Raw genomic sequence first — 6,484 nt, 5'->3', positions numbered from 1 at the left:
GCTGGTGTGCGGACAGGGGTGACAAGCCATACAGCCACCGAGCGAGTCCTTGGGACTGCTCTGAACCCCCTGCCACCTTGAGATGGAGCTTGGGCTCCTCACAGGCGCTGAGGAACAGCCGGAGCCAGGCTAAAGGTGGCGGGGTCCCTCCCAGAGGGTAAAGGAAATGGTGTGTTTCGATCAAAATGAAAATCTTCCATTTCAAATTGAACTTTTAGCAGTGTATTGTCTCTAAACAAAGGCCGTTCCTTTCAGGACTTCAAACAATTGAAACCAATTGTTTTGATTCACAAGGCGATTCGAGCCAGAGCAATGCTCTTGCATGGCAGGTTTTGCATGCTTTGAATCAGCACCTCCCAGCAGAAAACCTTGCCTTTGGAAAGTGTCCAACCATCTCTGCTTTGGAGACAGTGCTCAGGGCAAATCACATTGCCACATCAACACTGAATCATAGTTCAGATGGAGATAGAAACCTAGAGGGTTTCCAGAGCAAGTTGTTTCACCACACCCTTTGTGCAAAATCTTTTTTCCACTTCCAGTTCCTGCAAAGGGCAATGAACATTGTTATAGGTGTTTACATCGTTGCTTTCTGCCAAATTAAGATGATCACTCTCACCACTACAGGGCCTTCCAGGCAATGCTAATTACCTGCAAGAAACAATTTTAGAAGCACTAAAAACAACCCAGATAAACGGTTACATTTAACTATACCTCCAGTGAAAAACTCTACTCCAACAAACAAGCTTAAATTGTATGTTTTGTGAAAACTCCAGAATTTCAGATACTTCCAAGTTTGGTAAAAGCAAGTTGCTTTTTGCACCACATATTTTGTTGCCCTTTGCTGTTTCAGACATGGTTCCACAGTTGCTGTTGTAGTAGAAGAAGGTAGGTAGTGAGAAGTAAGCACAGAACCAAAAGTCACCCTTTGCTTGCCTTGAACCTCCTGAGGAATTGCATCATGTTCCTGCTGTGTAGGATAGCATTGTTGCCACTGAATTAAACACAAACCATGGTGTAGTGTAGAAGACTGAACACAGTTCATCTGAACCTTACCCCCAAGCCTGACCTTTAAGACTATTTTGCATCTTTCAGTTGTGTGTGGCAAGTCTCAATATATCATCATCAGTGGGAAATATGTAACCGCACCAAAGGAGGAAAATAACTGGGAGACACGTAAGTAACTAAGACGATGGACATCTGCCAGAACCATGGCAGCTGCTGAGGGCAACTTTATGGTTTGACATTACGCACATCCAGGTAGATTATAATTTTTATATCCATTTTCCTGTGGGCACAAGAACTAGCGCAAACATACAAGGAATTTTTTATTGCTATGACTTGGTGGAGAAAGTATTGAAAGCTCCCTTTCAGCAGTGACTGCTTCTAGAAGGGGAAGAGAACCAGTGGGGTCCCTCCCAAACCCTCTAAAGTGTGTTAAATGAAGACATTCCTTCAAAAAAGTTAAATCTACCATAATAATACAGGGAATTACACAACCCCTTAGCCTGCCAGAACCTCTTTTAAATTAGCTTTTCCAAACTTCTCTAAAAGCTTCTACTAGCTTTCTACAACAATAACAGGAGCCTAAAAACTGTAAACAAAAGTATTTTTTTTTCCGTGCTGAACAATTAAAGAAAAAAAAAAAGGAAAAGAAAGAGATAGAATGGGGAAACACTGGAGCACCAAGGCTCTCCCTGTTTCTGTGGGGGCAGCTCCCCACACTTGGTCTGAGTGCCTCGTGGCTTCAGCAAAACTTTGGGTCCAGCCTTGAACTTTGGTCAAACAAGTTCTTGGCTGGATTCTCAGCCCATGCTGCTTCCTTAAGTCTTCAGCGCCCTGTAGGAGAAAGCACTTTCCCTGTTGATTTGTGCTGAGTGACTTCCTACAGGTTCGTGCAAGCTGGAGTGGCATAGCCCCGAGCCTCTGCGGAAATACGCAGCACTGCCTACAGGACCAAGTTTCCTAAGTCTTGTTAAAATCAATGTCTCAGTATCCTCCAGGCTGCCTGGAAAGTTTTGGCCAAGCTTCATCAGTAAGATAGGATGAAATACACCATCTTGTAGTGGAAATATTAATTAGTTACTGTTTCTGAAGTGTATTGAATATGAAAATCTTTCATGTTATCATATCTCTGTCTTTTCTTATCTGCAATATGGGCTTTCTGGCCCGCCCCCCCCATCTACCCCAACATATATTTTATATAAACCTGGAGTGCAAAGCCTGTGCTGACATCTTAGAGGATGAGCCAAGTCACTATCATTCAAATATTTGTTTCATGAGAAATTAGAACATTTTGCACTTCCCTCCACAACTCTTTCAAAAGCAGCTCTTTTCTTCTTGCTGGAAGAGTGCCCATTGTTCATTTGACGTTGAAGATAGGGCTTTGCTGTTCTCTTTTAAGTCAGCGACTGGAGGGTGGAGAGCAAAGAGGGAGTTAAGCTTTATTATGCTTCCTTGTCAAAAAGATACAACATTATGCAAAAGGAATGATGTGGAACAAAAAATTGCTTTCTTTTCCATGCACTCTCCCTCGCTGGCATACAGATTTCAAATTATATTCTTCCTTCGCGTTGCCGGGTAGATTGGATTTCAGATGGCTATGTCAATTAAATGGCAGGCACTTTGGGCACCTTGCTGCCTCAGTCATTTAGGAAGCAGCAATTAGTTTTCTGTTGCCCTCAAAATTTCCAAATTAATGGGGCAGGAGGGCAGTGCTGTTTGTCTGGTTTTAAACCTATCTTAAATATGCATTTGATCTCTTCAACATTGGAGGAGCCTGTAGTCTGGAATGAAGAACATTCCCTCAGAGTGAAGACAAGCAGAGTGTTACATCCACGGGAGGGTAAGTGGGGCACAGAGGCACTGCGTGATTTGCCTGAGGTCACACGGAGGCTGCGTGGAGAAGCAGGGACTCAGGCTTACAGCTTCCCTATCTTTAAATGGGACAGGAACACGGAGGGACCGTCTGATCTACCAAGAGAAAAGAGGACAGCCGGTTGCTTTTCTCTGTGGCTTCGTGGGATAAACCAGAAAACACTTGAGTGATGTCCCTCCTGATTTGTTTTTCTAACTATGCGTCCCTACCTCCCAGCCGCTCGCCTCGCTGCAGCATGTTGTGCAGCAGGATCATTTTATAGCCAACGAAGTGTTTCTTCACACGTGTTTATCGTCCCTGGAAGTGGAATCCCTCATGGCTGAACGCAGCTCGCACGGTGCACGGTGGGGAACGCGTGGCCGACTCCCAGCAAGTTCCAGCGTTGATCATGATTAGCTTCCCTGTACCTCTGAGGAATAGTACCAGGAAATTGCTAACACTGTAAATTGTCTCAAATATGCACTTACTAAAGCCTTTAAAGAGCAATTACTGTATGTTAACTGAACACCAATCAACTGTAAAAACAGCAGTTATGTGGGTTTAATAGGTACATAAAGGAGAAAATCTCACCACCCTGCAATTAATTCTAAATCACATAAAAAGTGTAACTTGTACACTTATTGCGTATTAATACATAAAACATGTACAGCATGTTAAAACATTTAATTAGCACTTACCTAACAGGCTAAAAGTTAAGTATCAAATTATCACTAAAATACTGTTGAGCTCTTCATTATTAACCACATGAAACAACCCCCCAACATGCAGTGCTTAGGTCGTTCTAGCAATTAGGTGCTTTCAGCTACCGTTCAGTGATTTTATATTAGCTGTGTCCCATGCTCTGACGGGAACAATGATATATTGTCCAGTTTCACTGTCTCCCGAATAACCTTTTTTACAATATGGGACGTTCCCAAGAAAGCCTGAAGGCAAAGAAGAAACAGCAAGAGATGCTCCTAAGCAAGGTCTTCAGCTCTCACCTCTGTGAGGCTGTGTTTAAAAATCTGGCCAGTAAAAGATAGGTTAATAGCAATTCACAATGTGGAGAACTTCACCAGTAGCACATCAGGAGAGAGAGGAGAGTAAATCTGCAGTGAAGGTCCGCACGTGGAAGAGGAGAAGATTAGTGGTAAATGACAGCAGCAGGAGGACTCGTGGCAGAGGCCTGGGAAGAGGGCAGCCGAAACCAGAGAGAAGGAGGCCTCCAGCATTGCCGTGAGGAGAATGGGTGACTAGATACCACAACAGGGGCTTGAAAAAGTAGAAAAAAGAAGCAGGGGGGGCACCTTAGACTTGACTTGTAGTCAAGATGGATGCTTACTAGGGATCCCAGATGGAAGGGAAATAATAGCCAATATATGCCATTGGGAACTTCATCCAATCACGCAGTCTGTTGACAGAAGGAAACCACAACGCAGAATTACCCTTTGTTTAGTCTAAATCAGCTGCCAGTATGCACATACACCACATGAAAGGCGAAACCTGAACACATTCCCAGAACGTCTTCCTGAAAAAGCCATCTGCTGCCCAAGCTAATGTTACCATCCTCCCCATCACAATGAGTTTTGAAAGGATAAATTCCATTTTCTTTTCCAAGCAAGATAACATCCTCACCTCAGCAGCACAGCTTAAGGCTGCCAACAGCAGTCAAGAGACTGGTTTCTTCACAGAGGCTCTCAGATATTGTGTGCAGACTCACAGAAGAGACACAGGTGTAGAAGGGGTTTGCACACAGCCAGCATGGCCCATCACTCTTCTGAGTTTGTGAAGGGTTGCAGACTTGCACCACAGCTTCAGAGAAAAGGAGGGATTGCTAACGATCAGCACAGAGGAAGGCAGAGCCGTCAGCAAGCTGGATGGGTTATTGGAGGGAAACCTGTGCTCTTGTGCTTCTCTGCTTGCAATAGAAGGTGGTAGAGGAGGGAGACCCAAGCAGCCCCCTGACTTCTGTGGGATAAGTGTGAAAATGCCTGGTCAAGGTGAGGGTCCGACAAGAGAGGGCCATCTGTTGGCCCCAGACACACAGGTGCATGGCTGCTTCTCACCAGACTGGGTAGAAAAGCCTCCCTTTCCTCAGAAGCGTCATCTAACAGGCCCCAAGGAGGTGGGCAGATCTGTTTCCCTTCAGAAAAAGGGTGTCCACTCACTAATTTTGCCCAAGTTCTTTGACTACATTTGATTGCGGTTTTACTCATCTTGGTAGTAAATCTGAACTTACGGTACCCCACCAGCTTTAAAGACATGTCATACAAAAAATGAAAAAACGATGTGCCTTTCATAAACAAAGGTTTAACTTAAAGCAAATATTTAACTTAAAGCATTTTCTCTCTTGATATAACCATATCTGTGCACTTAACCGAGAGGACAGATTTAAATGTGAGCAGCTGTGGGACCACGGGATGGATAGGTCCTTGTGGTGGTTTGACCTTGACTGGCTGGCAGGTGCCCACCAAGCCTCACACTCCTCAACAGGACAGGGGAACAAAATATGACAAAAGTTCATGGGTCAAGATAAGGACAGGGAGCTCGCTTACCACTTACTATCACAGGAAAGACAGACTCGGGGAAATTAATTGCATTTATTGCCAATTAAACAGAGTAGGATAATGAGAAATAAGAACAAAACTAAAAACACTTTCCCCCCATCTCTCCTTTCTTCCCTGGCTCCACTTCACTCTCATTTTCTCTACCTCCTTCCCCGGGGCAGCACAGGGGGATGGGGAATGGGGATTGTGGTCAGTTCATCAAGCGTTGTTTCTGCCGATCCTTCCTCCTCACGCTCTTCCCCTGCACCAGCGTGGTGGGGTCCCACCCATGGGAGGCAGTCCTCCACAAACTCCTCCAAAGTGGGTCCTTTCCACGGGGTGCAGGAAGAAACTGCCCCAGTGTAGGTCCTGCACAGGGTCAAAGGTTCTGCCAGAAAACCTCCTCTCCATGAGTCTCAGTTCCTGCCAGGAGCCTGCTCCAGCATGGGCTCTCCATGGGCTGCAGCTTCCTTCAAGGCACAGCCACCTGCTCTGTCATGGGGTCCTCCAAGGACTGCAGGGGTACAGCCTGCATCGCCATGGCCTTCAACATGGGCTGCAGGGGAATCTTTGCTCTGGAACCTTGAGCACCTCCTGACCCTCCTTCTTCACTGACCTTGGCATCTGCAGGGCTGTTTCTCTCATTCGTCTCTCACAGCTGCTCTTGCACAGCTTTTCTTACCCTTTCTTAAACATGCTATCACAGAGGCACTACGAGCGCCGCTGATGGGCTCAGCTTTGGCCAGCAGCAGGTCCATCTTGGAGCCAGCTGGAATTGGCTCTGTTCAACATGGGGACAGCTTCTGGTGTCTTCTCACAGAAGCCACCCCTGCAGCCTTCACCCGCTACCAAAACCTTGCCATGTAAACCCAATACGGAACATGTTTCTCCTCTCTCCTGGACCTGAACATGTCTTGAAAGTCACTGGAGAAAAATGGATCTTTTTACAGCACGTCCAGGTCTATATTCTTCATTCAGGTGGTGTTATTCTTGATCTGGCATTTGTTGCCTAGTTCTGACGTGGGTTTAGTGTCCTCCTATGCACAGAAGCAGATGTTCAGTGCATTTTTCAGGGCTGAACCAG

Source organism: Phaethon lepturus, unplaced genomic scaffold (genome assembly GCF_000687285.1).
Source record: "Phaethon lepturus isolate BGI_N335 unplaced genomic scaffold, ASM68728v1 scaffold13426, whole genome shotgun sequence".
Lineage (NCBI taxonomy): Eukaryota > Metazoa > Chordata > Aves > Phaethontiformes > Phaethontidae > Phaethon > Phaethon lepturus.
Note: the sequence above shows the minus strand (reverse complement) of the source record.